Genomic DNA, 14,168 nt, shown 5'->3' with positions numbered 1-14,168 from the left:
CCGCGCGGCCTCTCAGCCCGCTCTCGCTCAGAGCCTGTTCCCGCGCAGCCTCTCAGCCCGCTCTCGCTCAGAGCCTGTTCTCGCGCAGCCTCTCAGCCCGCTCTCGCTCAGAGCCTGTTCCCGCGCAGCCTCTCAGCCCGCTCTCGCTCAGAGCCTGTTCCCGCGCAGCCTCTCAGCCCGCTCTCGCTCAGAGCCTGTTCCCGCGCAGCCTCTCAGCCCGCTCTCGCTCAGAGCCTGTTCCCGCGCAGCCTCTCAGCCCGCTCTCGCTCAGAGCCTGTTCCCGCGCAGCCTCTCAGCCCGCTCTCGCTCAGAGCCTGTTCCCGCGCAGCCTCTCAGCCCGCTCTCGCTCAGAGCCTGTTCCCGCGCAGCCTCTCAGCCCGCTCTCGCTCAGAGCCTGTTCTCGCGCAGCCTCTCAGCCCGCTCTCGCTCAGAGCCTGTTCCCGCGCAGCCTCTCAGCCCGCTCTCGCTCAGAGCCTGTTCCCGCGCAGCCTCTCAGCCCGCTCTCGCTCAGAGCCTGTTCCCGCGCAGCCTCTCAGCCCGCTCTCACTCAGAGCCTGTTCTCGCGCAGCCTCTCAGCCCGCTCTTGCTCAGAGCCTGTTCTCGCACAGCCTGTGCTGATGCATTTCTTGCACAGACTGTGCTGATGCATTTGCATCGCGAAGTATTACGATACGCATGTACGCATTACCGAGCCTTTCTGCCCGTTGTCTTGATTTCCTGTTCCTCGTTCTTGTCCTCGCTTAGCCTTTTGATGTACTGTTTGCGCCTCGACTGACCCTTTTGCCTGTATTCTCGTTTTTGATCTAGCCTGCTGTTTTGGATTATTTGCTTGTGTATATTTTGTCTCACTGTATATATATTCTGCACTTTATCAAACTGTATCCTTCTGCACATACATCTGCCTCCCTCGCATACGTGACATGGAGATTATTCCATACGACTTCGAACCAACGTGGAGTAGAGAAGAGTTGGAAAGACGACAGGATAAGGACTAGTCCGTTGCGCTGGTATTTATGTCATCACTGCCGCACAATTAAAACGTGCCAGATCAGGCGCCTGGTGGGTTTTCAAAATAATAAATACATGCATGCATTTTTGTGATAAATGCATATTATACTGAGCGCATTTCCCACATAATCCTCACTAAGGTTTCGGACAGCACTACAAAATAGCATCCACAGCATATAGTGAGTAGGGAGCGATTTCGGACACAAGGAAAACTTCCGGCTTGATTACGTCAGCATTCGAAGGAGGTCGCGCGTGTCTTCTGACAATGTTGACAGATGTCGGTCGCTTTGATTTCTGCTGTATGTTTTACTTCCGTCCTACGATGTCTCGCACAGGTCTCAGCGAGTCGCGTTTACGGCCATCGCTTTGACATACGGACTGATATATTACAGAGCGCATTTCAAACACTCATAACTTGCTATAGCAGCGACAAAACAGCTGTCAGAAATGCATTCCGATATTTAATAAAACGAGAGAAATAGAATTTTGATGATAAAAAATTTGCCTTCCGTTCCCCTTTAATCCACTGTCATTAAGACAAAATGGTGCTGAGCCTGTTCTGTGATTGGCTAATTCTTTTTTATTGATTATTTCGCTAGGAGCGTGCAGTAGGTTTCTAGTGCGCGAGTACCTGCTAGTGACATTGTGTTAGGTTTCAGGCAGATGGAACCACATGGAAGATCTCAGTGATGCTTTTGTCAGCTGATCAAACACAGACATAATTGAGAAGCAGACGCTGTTCTGACCCATATTGATTATTTGTTAGAAATGCTCAGCATAGGGGTGGCTAATATGAATGTGCTAGCAGCGCTTGAGTCAAAGATTAAAAAAAAAAAAAAATCAATCAATAAAAGGCTTTATTTCTGGCACAATAAAAGAGTGCACAGAGCAGTACGAGGCATCCATCACATTAACAGTCATGTTATAGCTGTGGGTGTAATGAACGTGAACGAAGTGCGTAATTTATACTTTTATTGTTTCATATTCAAAGTGTGTTTAGAGGAGAGACTAAAAATAGACAGACAGAGCACACACTGTCTCATCACAGTACATGTTCAGAAGAAACACAACATGAACACAGTTCCAGAATTATGTTCACTTTCCCTGTGCTCCAGCTCAAAGGCTATATATAAATTAATTATTATTTGGTGTGATGTTGCTTTGGCCTGAATGTGTGAAGTAACCACTAATGATCTCGGACTCTGCTCCACTGGTGTTGTCCGACTGATTACAACAGAACGATATGCAGTAAATGTGTCAACGTAATAAACGTAGTCTTTTAAAACAGCCATTTTGAAATAAAATAAAACCCGTTAATATTTTACTCTTTTTTTTTTTTTTCCTGAAAATGAAACAACACGGGGGCGGCACGGTGGTGTAGTGGTTAGCGCTGTCGCCTCACAGCAAGAAGGTCCGGGTTCGAGCCCTGTGGCCGGCGAGGGCCTTTCTGTGTGGAGTTTGCATGTTCTCCCCGTGGGTTTCCTCCGGGTGCTCCGGTTTCCCCCACAGTCCAAAGACATGCAGGTTAGGTTAACTGGTGGCTCTAAATTGACCGTAGGTGTGAATGTGAGTGTGAATGGTTGTCTGTGTCTATGTGTCAGCCCTGTGATGACCTGGCGACTTGTCCAGGGTGTACCCCGCCTTTCGCCCGTAGTCAGCTGGGATAGGCTCCAGCTTGCCTGCGACCCTGTAGAACAGGATAAAGCGGCTACAGATGAGATGAAACAACACCATCCAGATCAAATGTGTCTCATTAAACATCCGATTTGTTTTATTTCTTACTAGTACAAACAATGTAGAGTGTGTAAAGCATGATAAAAATCATGTGAAACTATGGCCTCAGTCCAAGTGTGTCATGCAGTTGAAGAAACCTGTTTGCGATATTGCCTTTAGGTCTGGAGTGCTTGTTTGCATTTAGAAGGGCCTCGTTTCAGTCACTTTATAAACACGCCCCCAACGCCCCTTCACAACGCCCCATTCCATCTTAGTGTGAAATCAGTGAGTGCCCAGCGCAGCCAGGTAATTCTCCTGTCAGCATAAAAATCATTCTGTTCTTGGACAAGAAACCCAGTAAAACCATTAGCAGATGTTTTTCCAGGGCATTCTGTCCAAATCTTTGATACGTTTGAAGGGCTGGATTTGTAAAATAAATCGCAGTGATGGTACTTGTGAACATTGTTGTGAATCAGTACAAGCTGAATGTTGCATCTTTATAGTTATAACTTGGCTTTTCAAACAGTTGAATGTTCAATTGTGTTTTTAAAAAAGTGATGTCATGACAGTCTTTGATAATATCAAACCTAGCAGGGGTGGATGCAGGAAAATAGTGTGTGTGTGTGTGTGTGTGGGGGGGGGGGGGGGGGGGTTTGATGGTGTAAACCCAGCCCAGTAAGGCCAGGGGTCTGGGGGCCGTCAGAGGCCCCCGGAAGCTCTGCAGTTTTTACATGTCCGGAGGTGCATTTTAAGCTCATCTCATCACATTATCTCTAGCTGCTTTATCCTGTTCTACAGGGTCGCAGGCAAGCTGGAGCCTATCCCAGCTGACTACGGGCGAAAGGCGGGGTACACCCTGGACAAGTCGCCAGATCATCGCAGGGCTGACACACAGACACAGACAACCATTCACACTCACATTCACACCTACGGTCAATTTAGAGTCACCAGTTAACCTAACCTGCATGTCTTTGGACTGTGGGGGAAACCAGAGCACTCGGAGGAAACCCACGCGGACACGGGGAGAACATGCAAACTCCACACAGAAAGGCCCTCGCCGGCCACGGGGCTCGAACCCGGACCTTCTTGTTGTAAGGCGACAGCGCTAACCACTACACCACTGTGCCACCCGCATTTTAAGCTGTCAGAGACATGTTGTAAATGAAATCTCTTGAAGAAAATTAAAAGTAGGAACTTTCAAAACCATTTTATTCATCACTGAAAATGATATTTTCAGAGTTGCAGGTATATGCGTAGAACATAATTACAACTGATATATGGTAATATTTCTGAAAGTTGCACTGTCATATAATGCATTACCACATGACACACTACAGTGTAGTACACTGACCACAAAACACCTTCGATCAATACATTATTACTATTTTAGCGACTGCAATCTGAGCTCCTGTTCAGGACATTCAATGTACAGTGGTGCTTGAAAGTTTGTGAACCCTTTAGAATTTTCTATATTTCTGCGTAAATATGACCGAAAACATCATCAGATTTTCACACAAGTCCTAAAAGTAGATAAAGAGAACCCAGTTACACAAATGAGACGAAAATATTATACTTGGTAATTTATTCATTGAGGAAAATGATCCAATATCACATATCTGTGAGTGGCAAAAGTATGTGAACCTCTAGGATTAGCAGTTAATTTGAAGGTGAAATTAGAGTCAGGTGTTTTCAATCAATGGATGACAATCAGGTGTGAGTGGGCACCCTGTTTTATTTAAAGAACAGGGATCTATCAAAGTCTGAGCTTCACAACACATGCTTGTGGAAGTGCATCATGGCACGAACAAAGGAGATTTCTGAGGACCTCAGAAAAAGTGTTGTTGATGCTCATCAGGCTGGAAAAGGTTACAAAACCATCTCTACAGAGTTTGGACTCCACCAATCCACAGTCAGACAGATTGTGTACAAATGCAGGAAATTCAAGACCATTGTTACCCTCCTTAGGAGTGGTTGACCAACAAAGATCACTCCAAGAGCAAGGCGTGTAATAGTCTGTGAGGTCACGAAGGACCCCAGTGTAACTTCTAAGCAACTGAAGGCCTCTCTCACATTGGCTAATGTTAATGTTCATGAGTCCACCATCAGGAGAACACTGAACAACAATGGTGTGCATGGAAGGGTTGCAAGGAGAAAGCCACTGCTCTCCAAAAAGAACATTGCTGCTCGTCTGCAGTTTGCTAAAGATCATGTGGACAAGCCAGAAGGCTATTGGAAAAATGTTTTGTGGACGGATGAGACCAAAATAGAAATTTTTGATTTAAATGAGAAGCGTTATGTTTGGAGAAAGGAAAACACTGCATTCCAGCATAAGAACCTTATCCCATCTGTGAAACATGGTGGTGGTAGTATCATGGTTTGGGCCTGTTTTGCTGCATCTGGGCCAGGACGGCTTGCCATCATTGATGGAACAATGAATTCTGAATTATACCAGCAAATTCTAAAGGAAAATGTCAGGACATCTGTCCATGAGCTGAATCTCAAGAGAAGGTGGGTCATGCAGCAAGACAACGTCCCTAAGCACACAAGTCGTTCTACCAAAGAATGGTTAAAGAAGAATAAAGGTAATGTTTTGGAATGGCCAAGTCAAAGTCCTGACCTTAATCCAATGGAAATGTTGTGGAAGGACCTGAAGCGAGCAGTTCATGTGAGGAAACCCACCAACATCCCAGAGTTGAAGCTGTTCTGTACGGAGGAACAGGCTAAAATTCCTCCAAGCCGGTGTGCAGGACTGATCAACAGTTACCGGAAACGTTTAGTTGCAGTTATTGCTGCACAAGGGGGTCACACCAGATACTGAAAGCAAAGGCTCACATACTTTTGCCACTCACAGATATGTAATATTGGATCATTTTCCTCAACAAATAAATGACCAAGTATAATATTTTTGTCTCATTTGTTTAACTGGGTTCTCTTTATCTACTTTTAGGACTTGCGTGAAAATCTGATGATGTTTTAGGTCATATTTATGCAGAAATACAGAAAATTCTAAATTCTAAAGGGTTCACAAACTTTCAAGCACCACTGTACATATAAGACAGTGAATATACCCAGGGGAACTGAGGGAATGTAAGTGGCCACTTAAGACAGAGCTTAATACCGAGATAACTATAAACACAGACTGCAAGAGCTGCATGTCTATAATACAAAGTCAGTAACTGCAGTCTGAGCTCCTGAGTCGAACAGACTGAGAGAACTATACAATGATTGTGCGAGTTGCATGTGAACAAGTCTTAGTTCCCAAAACTCAGGGGATAAATAAAAAACATCCTTCTTGGGTGCTTTGTAGTATACATTAATAATTTTGTCATAATCCAGTTTAATGTCTCTGTGGATGAACAGGAGGATCAGAGCATTTAGGCGCTCTTCCAGCATAGTGCTCCTGCACACATCCTTAATGTACCTGAGAGAGGAATTCGCTCTTTCAACCCCTGCACTAGTTACAGGACGAAGCAGCAACAGATACAAAATCATGTGTATATTTGGGAACATCCTTGCTTTGCACAATCCAGCCGCTGTCGTAAAAATCAAAGTGAGGCTCACTCCAAAACAGCACATGTACCATGTACATACACAGGGTATAGTAAGTACAGGGATCGGTGGTGGTGGCTGTCCATCGCTAGCAATGATGACTGGTTCATTAGGATGTGCAGAAATGCAGATGGGCCGTGAGGCCCACACCAGAGCGACAAAGCCATCTGCAGGGGCGGCACAAATGGCCCGGGCGAGCTGCCATGGAATGCCTAGGTTCATGAGCTCTCATATACTATTCCCCTCTCCTAACGAAGCACCTTGCACAGTAAGGTAAGACAAACGATGCTGTGCCCCAATCATGGTGTCTCTCTGGACCTCCAGACCTGATGCCAAGTGGTGCAAAAAAGTGCCAGAGACCTGACGGGTATGGAAGTTGCCCCACAGCGACAACTAACTTGCCGAGTGATGCTATCCATTGGCCATTTGAGTGGTTCTTCCACATGCCATCTGCTGATGTGCTATTGACCCTGTTGGGTTCATCTGCCACAATGCACCGAAAAGCACCCTGCTGCCAGCACCTTATAAACACAGGGATACCCTATGAAGTACAAGGATACCTTATTAATGAATACAAGCAGTAGCTGGACAGCTGACACGTGTGTGTATGCAGTAATCCTGCTGCAGCATCTTATCATTTTGGGTTGTGAGCATGCGTGTTAACGATACCATAAACATAAAAGGATGGCGCACACCCTTTACACCTTTATGTAGTCTACAGTGCGGTCCGGAAATACAGCATGTTATGTCGATGCACGAAATTCCCACACCTTGTTAAAATCCAACAGGACTCGCCCAGCTTGCGTTTCACTGCATTCGTGTCACGAGCGAAAAAACCTAAGCTAGGACCTACTATTAAATAAAAAATTTATACCATCAACTCTTCAGCTCAGTCCCACATAACGATTTATTTTGTTTATTTTTTTTAAACCTTATTAATTAAAAACGGAGGGGGGGGGCATATCTCAGTATCTACAATACAGTCAAGTCACAATTCCAAAGCAGCCATGTATCAAATCTTTTTTTTTTTTTGTACAGGGTTCAATCCTTGCCAGCCTACTGAGTAACTCTAATTGAACCACTGTAGGTCCTGTGGGGCCTTGTGATGACCTGGCGACTTGTCCAGGGTGTACCCCGCCTTTCGCCCGTAGTCAGCTGGGATAGGATCCAGCTTGCCTGCGACCCTGTAGAACAGGATAAAGCGGCTAGAGATAATGAGATGAGGTTCCATGGGTGGAGTTTTGTGTAAGTGAGCAGGAACAGCATGTGGAGTCAAGGAGTTTAAAAAATATATATATAATAATTCCAAACTTATTCAACTCCATCGATATATCCCTTAGAGAGCTACTTTTCAGTTATGCAAATTTGTACACATCGTACTTAATGTATCTTTAAAGATTTGTTCCAGGATAACATTGGCTCTGTGACGAGGTCCAGAAACGCTGGAAACAGAACGGTAGGTGCTGGCTTTTGTTGAGACTGGATGAAGGGGGGGGGGGAAACCCTGTGAATCTGCTCATGCTGTATGCGCTGATAGATTAGACAGCCTGTGTTTCCTCATTTCTCTGTCTGAAATACCATGCTTGTTAATATCAAGATTTTAAGATCATTTTCAGAATGTGTCTGCTTTAGCTCAAACGCACCACAAAGCTGCTAGATCTGTTCTGTCCAGGTGCTGCCAGAGTCCTCTACATTTTCCACATCACTTTCTGACTCCTGCTACGGCAGCTTGGTAAACTCAGGGAGAAGACGGTCCTCCATTCAGTGGTAGATCATCCGAGGATTTTTCATCAAATGGTCACAGCCTTTTTCAGAATGGACAGTCTGAGCTACTGAAAAATTCACATACATCCGAGCTCTCCTAGCCTGGACGATGCCCAGACAATCCAGACAGGCATCATTGTCCACGTGCAAAAAACAAAACAAAAAAACCCCAACCCTATCTTCTTTGAAGCCAAAGTAAGACTGGACTCATGCGAGACAGTCATTAGCAAGCTGAACAGCAGCTACACTGAATCAAGCATTCTGCAGACATCCATTATTTTTTATCCATTATCCATAACCACTTATCCTGGTGCAGGGTCACGGGCAAGCTGGAGCCTATTCCAGCTGATTATGGGCAAGACACCCTGGACAAATTGCCAAGTCATCACAGGGCTGACACAAAAGACACACAACCATTCACACTCACATTCACACCTACGGTCAATTTAGAGTCACCAGTTAACCTAACCTGCATGTCTTTGGACTGTGGGGGAAACCGGAGCACCTGGAGGAAACCCACGCGGACACGGGGAGAACATGCAAACTCCGCACAGAAAGGCCCCTGTCGGTCACTGGGCTCAAACCCAGAACCTTCTTGCTCTGAGGCAACAGTGCTAACCACTACACCACCGTGCCGCCCATTCTGCAGATGTGACATTTGAAACTGACAAAATGTGAAAATGGGATGGCAAAAAAATTATGCTACTCCACATGCCTACAGTATTAAAAGCAAAGGTGCAAGTCACACTGCTGAAAATTGAGATGCGTGTAAAGGAAATGAAAGAACGGATGACAATATTCCAACACCAAATCCTGATTTAACAGTGAACAGTTAAAGGGCATATTCTGGACCAATTTCGGGGTTTTTTTATATGAAAGTATGTCCCTTTACACACTCATCCAGAAGGGTAATTTTGCACAAGGCCATCTGTCTACAGCAGAAAAAAATAAAACAACAAAACGCGTCTGGAAAAATCCTAACGGAGTCTGGAGCCAGATTCGTGACGTTACCTGCGGAAGCGCCAGCAGGCTGCGAGAGCTTTGCACGGTTTCAGTGCACAGCCTGTGTAGACCAAGCGCTCCCATTTCTCTCTCATTGTCTGGTCTTTTGGGAAACGATGAGTACTAATCCCATCAAGATTGCCGTTGCTACACTCTCCTACGATACGTCTGTTAACCATTTTAATAATTACGCGATAACGTTGAAGAAATTTGCAGAAAACCACCAGGTCGTTTTCTCATAAACAAACCAGCGCTGACGTAGGATTCAGAGGGAGGCGTCCCGCATGCGACGTCACGAAAATCAATGTTTGCCGGGGAATTCAAACGCCGAGTTTTTTCAGAGGCGGACCAATTCACCTCAAATGGCTCGATTTCAACTGAATTTTTCTGGTATTGCGCAAGGTACAAAAATTGCAGAGAATGCAGAATGTTACAGATATTTGACTAAAGTTTAATATAAAATAGGAGAATTACATTGATCTTGCTCCTGAATTTACCCGTGATATGCACTTTAACCTGAAGGACACAACCTGGTATGACGCACAGGTCAAACACTCAAGAGAACCTGTGACGCATTGCCTCTCCTGCTGTTCCGACTCTCTCACAGATGGACCTCAGAGAGAAAATCTCACATCTCTCTCTCAGGCTGATCATCACGTGACGTGGCCGCAAAGAGAACTCTCACATCTCTCTCTAATCCGACCCTCTCTGCAGACAGGCCTTAAACAATCCACCAATTCCATCGAACAGCAATATGGTTTTTAACCTTCCCTTTTTTCATGCAAGTTTACTTTTGATTTCAACTTTGAACAGGAGGCAAGACTCCCAAGAGTTACAAAGCCAACTGACCTGCACCAGGAAGCGTATCCACAATGGATCAATTCACAAACCTCACAAACACATGAAGACAAACCCAACTGTACTGCATTGCTACACATTCAGATCCATCTACAAACTGCATGGGCAAGGACAGCTCTCCTAAAGAGTGCACAAAGGCTGAAGCTGCACTGCTCTCACACTCGCTACGAACTGAAAACATCTCAAACCAAGACAACATCTGGATTCTTCTCCTCTATTGTTCTCCTGTTTCTCACACAGGAAGGTGTGGCCACATATCTCACATGGTTATACACTTCCACAACCTTGGCACAAATGCGCACACGCTTTTTCTTCCCCCCATCTGTCCCTATTTAGAATGAGGCTATTCTTTTTGATGTGTTTCAGTAAATTCAATTTTATTGCCTTGTTGTGATTTTTACTGCGATATGGTAAGAAGCCAAACTATTCAGTACTATTCCTTCAGAAACCAAGTCACTGATTATTATTTCTCTTGGTTAAAAATTCTATTATATTATAAAAGAGAATACTTATGAGACTGATTAATTAAAATGTACAGTGAAGCACATACAGTTGCAGTCAGATGTTTATATACTCCAATCATAGACATGAATGTCATGGCAATATTGGGCTTTCAGTGATTTCTTTGAACTATTCTTTTTCAAGGGCAGAATGATTGTACAACATACATCTTTAATAGAAAAAAATGGTACACAAGATTTAATTTATTCTTAGTTTAAAAAAAAAAAAAGACCTGTGTCAAAAATATGCATACACCACTTAGATTATTAATTCAGTGTTCCTAATGTCCCAAAATGTCTTTACACTTGCCAAGGCCCCATAACTTCCTGTTAGCAGTTATGACTGACTACAGCTGGTGGCTTCTCTGTGCCAACTTAAAGGGTTTGTTTGGCACCACTCGTTGGCTTAACCAACACACAGTATAATGGTAAAGTCCAAAGAGCTCAGTGCAGATCTGTGAAAGAGGATCATAGATTTACACAACTCAAACTCTAAACAAGAGTGCTCCGAGAGCACAATATCCCCCGCTGGCAACTACGCCATAACTCTGGTAAAATGTGAGTGAACTGAACGAAATTGCAATATGCATATTACCGATATATAACAAAGAATCCTGTCAAGTTTTGTGAAATTCCTCCAAAAATTGTGAGAGGAGTTGATTTCAGAAGGTGAGTACCCTTCCCGGGATGGACAGACAGACGGATGGACATCGCCACAACATAATTCCCCCTTCGGGCCTTTCGGCCAGTGGAGAATAACAATTGCAGATTCCAAGATCATCAGTTCAAACAACTATATGTAAGTACAAGTTATTGGGAGGTGTAGCCACTTTGCCAACCAACTTTGCTGAAAGAAGACCCAAACTGTCACCCTCAGCTGAGAGGAAATTGGTTCAGATGGTCAGGAACCACCCAGAAACCACCAAGGCACAGGACTGCCATGAACTGGAAGCTTCTGGAACGCTGTCTACAGTCAAGTGAGCTTGACATTGTCATGGACTGAGAGGCTGCTGTCCAAGAAAGAAGCCCCTGCTCCAAAATCCATAACTTCAAGTTCAACTAAAGCTTGCAGTTGACCACATGGACAAAGAAAAAGCCTTCTGGAGGAAAGTTTTTATGGTCAGATTGGACAATGATTGAGTCGTTTGACCACAATGACCAGAGATACTGAGGAACACTGTACCAACTGTGAAACACGGTGGTGGTAGCATCATGCTGGGGCTGTTTTGCTGCCCCAAAGCAGATGGCAAACAAAACCATTTGATCAAGGAGAAACTTGCTGAGGGACTTTCAACCAAATATTAGGTGTGCTGCATGTTTTTGATCCTGTATGTATAATTTTAACCCTCTGTTCATTTCAGAAAACCCAAAATAAATTAAAACTTGCACGCCAATTTTTTTTAAAAATTAAAGATGTTTGTTATACAATCAATTATTCTACCACAGAAAACGAACCGTTCAAAGATCTCATCTCATCTCATTATCTCTAGCCGCTTTATCCTTCTACAGGGTTGCAGGCAAGCTGGAGCCTATCCCAGCTGACTACGGGCGAAAGGCGGGGTACACCCTGGACAAGTCGCCAGGTCATCACAGGGCTGACACACAGACACAGACAACCATTCACACTCACATTCACACCTACGGTCAATTTAGAGTCACCAGTTAACCTAACCTGCATGTCTTTGGACTGTGGGGGAAACCGGAGCACCCGGAGGAAACCCACGCGGACACGGGGAGAACATGCAAACTCCGCACAGAAAGGCCCTCGCTGGCCACAGGGCTCGAACCCGGACCTTCTTGCTGTGAGGCGACAGTGCTAACCACTACACCACCGTGCCGCCCCGTTCAAAGATATCACTGGAAACCCAATACTGTCATGACATTCATGCCCATGATGAATGGACGTAAACCGTTTTTGGATGGTATGTACCTTGCATTTCAGGTGCTTCCTGTATAAAAGCAGACTCATGTCCTCTACAACAGGTACACTGCTGCATGGTTCCCCATGATGTCTGATGATCCTTGACCTAAATAGTTTAAACTTAAACTACACTACCATGGGTGGGTAATGTCCCTCCTGCTTTCCACATAGAGTGTGTTCTCCACCTTCTCTACTCTAAACCCACTTGCAACAGGTTCATGACAATCCTGCAATTAAAACAATTAATTTCCCTTCATACTGTATGTTATATAGATGCTCAGGGGGAGTGTTAGAGCAAAAAGACCATTAGTAGTGACCTCACAATTAACAATATCCTACTGCAGATATTACAGAATATCTGCAGACCCCAATAAATAGTGATGAGTTTACATGCAACTAAAAACCTATAAATCAACAACCATAGTTATTTAACTGAAAAGTACAGTGTCTTGCAAAAGTATTCCTCCCCCTTCGTGTTTGTCCTGTTTTGTCGCATTACAAGATGAAATTAAAATGGATTTTTGGAGCGTTAGCACCATTTTATTTACACACCATGCCGACCACTTTAAAGGTGCAAATTGTTGTTTCATTGTGACACAAACAATAGTTAAGATGAAAAAAACAGAAATCTGGAGTGTGCATAAGTATTCACCCCCTTTCGTATGAAACCCCTAAATAAGAGCTGCTCCAACCAATTCACTTCATAACTCACATAATTAGTCGATTAAGATCCACCTGTGTGCAAAGTGTCACATGATGTCTGTATAAATCAACCTGTTCTGGAAGGACCCTGACTCTGCAACGCTACTAAGCAAGCAACATGAGAACCAAGGAGCCTCCAAACAGGTCAGAGACAAAGTTGTGGAGAAGTATAGATCAGGGTTGGGTTATAAAAAAATATCCCAAACTTTGAATATCCCAGGGAGCACCATTAAATCCATTATAGCAAAATGGAAAGAATATGGCACCACTACAAACCTGACAAGAGAAGGCCGCCCACCAAAACTCAGACCGGGCAAGGAGGGCATTAATCAGAGATGCAACAAAAACACCAAAGATAACACTGAAGGAGCTGCAAAGATCCACAGCGGAGATGGGAGTATCTGTCCATAGGACCACTTTAAGCTGTACAACTCCACAGAGCGGGGCTTTATTGGAAGAGTGGCCAGAAAAAAAGCTATTGCTCCAGAAAACAAGTTTGGAGTTTGCCCAACAGCATGTGGCAGACTCCCCCAAACGCATGGTAGAAGATTCTCTGGTCAAATGAGACTAAAATTGATCTTTTTTTTGGCCATCATGGGAAATGCCATGTGTGGCGCAAACCCAACACCCTGAGATCACCATTCCTACAGTGAAGCCTGGCGGTGGCAGCATCATGCTGTGAGGATATTTTTCATTTCCAGGGACAGGAAAGCTGGTCAGGACTGAAGGAACGATGGATGGTACTAAATACAGGGCAGTTCTGGAGGAAAACCTGTTTGAATTGGACAAAAGTTCACGTTCCAGCAGGACAATGACCCTAAACATACTGCTAAAGCTACACTGCAGTAATTTAAAGGGAAACGTTTAAATGTCTTGGAATGGCCTAGTCAAATCCCAGACCTCAATCCAATTGAGAATCTGTGGCATAATTTGAAGACTGCTGTACACCAACGCAACCCATCTAACTTGAAGGAGTTGGAGCAGTTTTGCCTTGAGGAATGAGCAAAAATCCCAGTGGCTAGATGTGCTAAGCTAATAGAGACATACCCCAAGAGACTTGCAGCTGTAATTGCAGCAAAAGGTGGCTCTACAAAGTCTTGACTTTGGGGGAGGTGAATACCTATGCACACTCCAGAGTTCTCTTTTTTTCA

At 44.4% G+C, this 14,168-nt stretch overlaps 1 protein-coding gene across 2 annotated transcripts in view; it reads right to left on the bottom strand.

Moving 5' to 3' along the window:
* The window catches only part of heca (hdc homolog, cell cycle regulator), a 40,251-nt gene that overhangs the window by 22,004 nt on the left and 4,079 nt on the right, over window positions 1-14,168 (bottom strand). The gene's annotated exons all lie outside the window — the stretch shown is intronic.

Source organism: Neoarius graeffei, chromosome 2, assembly GCF_027579695.1.
Source record: "Neoarius graeffei isolate fNeoGra1 chromosome 2, fNeoGra1.pri, whole genome shotgun sequence".
Classification (NCBI taxonomy): Eukaryota; Metazoa; Chordata; class Actinopteri; order Siluriformes; family Ariidae; genus Neoarius; species Neoarius graeffei.
Note: the sequence above shows the minus strand (reverse complement) of the source record. Positions and strands in the feature narration are given on the sequence as shown.